Below are 2,139 nucleotides of genomic sequence, written 5' to 3' on the forward strand. Positions count from 1 at the left end.
TTTAAAGAACGTACACCAATATTTATCAACTTGTTTATTCAAGAAAAAACTTAGATTACTCGGTGAAAATATTAAGTATGCAGCGCTCAAGCTGACACTAAATGATTAGTTAAAAGGTGATTTGAATAATACATAAAACATTAGTTTTGTTATATTTTTAAGTTATTTATATAGATGAAGGAAGAAACCAGCATTGAGTTTTTCAATAGATCTTTGACAAATAATATGCGATAGTTACGCAATTTTTGTCAATTTAAAGGTCACACTTAACATAATAATAATAGAATGGTGCGTCGATAATAGGCTAATGTTTGGCCGAGCTGCTACTCCGATTTGTGACGTGTCCTTAAAAGTATCGGGAGAGTACTGAGTACTTTCTTTAAATATACACATTAAGTATTAATCCCCAATTTCGTCAAATGAATGGGTAACTTTACTGAGTCCAAGTATAGTACTTGAAAATTGTTGAAAGTACATTCGGTACAATACCGAATAAATGTGAATAGAAATCAGTACTATTCGACACTTAATACTATGGAGTACTCAGTGTCGATACTTTTAAAAATCGGCTGGTTTCGATATTGCCTAACATTAAACTCAAACTTTCTTTCACCATGAGTATGGAATGGATTTCAAGTCTCTCTATTACCAAATTGTACTACTCTCCAAAAATATGTAGAATACAAATTTCAATTTGTATGTGGGGTGCCACTCTCCCTTGATATATCGATATTATATTCTAAGCCTACGACCATCCTTGCAAAGTCTGCAGCAGGCATGGGCGAAATCAGAAAAATGAATAATTGAATACAAAAAAAAATAACGATAATTTTTACAAGCTTTTATTCATTCATCATTCAAGTAATTTCGAATGAAGAATAAATTTTCATTCATCATCAACAAATTTTCAAACAACGAATAAATTTTAATCATCATCAAGAAATTTCAAATGAAGAATACATTTTTATTCATCATTCAAAGAATTTTGAATAAAAATAAATTTTTATTCTTCATTCAAGTAATTTCAAATAACAAATAAGTTTGTATTTATCATTGTGGTAATTTTAGATGAAGAATAAATTTTCATTCAAAATGCTGAATAACGAATAATTTCTTATTTATTATTCAGTCATTACTTCTTGATCTTATGTACATGATTATATACATATATACGTATGTAGATTGGGATGATATATTTTCTAATTTTTCACATACAACCTTAATCTTCTGGCTGGTACGATGATCAAGAAAGAATGCCTGAATAGTAAATTAAAAACTATTCGTTATTCGGAATAACTTTAATGAAGAATAAAAATGTTTTCTTCATCTGAAATTACTTGAATGATGAATAAAAATTTTTTCGTTATTTCAAATTTCTCAATGATGAATGAAAATGTATTTGAAGAATAAAAATGTTTTCGTCATTCAAACGTAGAAAAATTTTGAATAAAATTTTATTTTTTATTTGAATAATAATTCATTGAAAAACGCCCATCCCTGGTTTACAGCAGGTATGCCAAATTTGGTTTATAATCGATCAAACGGTTTAGGATGCAGCTGCGGATATACATACATGCATATATACGTACATACGCGATCGCCAATAATACCCGTATACGTTTGGTGGCGACTAATTGATGTCTAAATGTACCCTATATTTCCGGCTATTTTTTTAGCGATTAAATAATAATAGATTGGCGCTTACACATATGTTAGTGTTTGGCTGAGTTTCCCCTCATATTTCTGGCGTGCGCCTTGATGTTGTTACACAAAGTGGGGGACTTACAGTTTTACGCCGACTTAGAACGGCGATTGTATTTTTATGAGAAGCTTTCATGGGTATTGCCTGCCAAGGGGCGACAGCTGTTCAGAAAACCCGTTTTTCAAGACCAAACTTCCCTAGAGCCAATTTTTTACAAAAACAAGTCATAAACACTGCTGTGTGAACTGTTGTCCCATCCAAGCTTTCTTTAAAAGGTTAAGGACTCATTACTGCTACTAATCGCTTATTAGCACTATCCAAAACGCTTTGCAATATCTAAAATCGTCTAACACAGCTTGACGGAAAACCCCCTTCACCCCACTTGCCCCAACAGATATACATACATACATAAATGCATGCATTCATACATATATATG

General features: G+C 31.3%; 1 protein-coding gene across 1 annotated transcript in view; it reads left to right on the plus strand.

The window, feature by feature from the left end:
* The window catches only part of LOC118745023, an 89,759-nt gene that overhangs the window by 35,025 nt on the left and 52,595 nt on the right, over positions 1-2,139 (plus strand). The window lies entirely within an intron of this gene.

This window comes from Rhagoletis pomonella, unplaced genomic scaffold (assembly GCF_013731165.1).
Source record: "Rhagoletis pomonella isolate Grant_MI unplaced genomic scaffold, Rhpom_1.0 Rhpom_scaffold_00008, whole genome shotgun sequence".
Taxonomy (NCBI): domain Eukaryota; kingdom Metazoa; phylum Arthropoda; class Insecta; order Diptera; family Tephritidae; genus Rhagoletis; species Rhagoletis pomonella.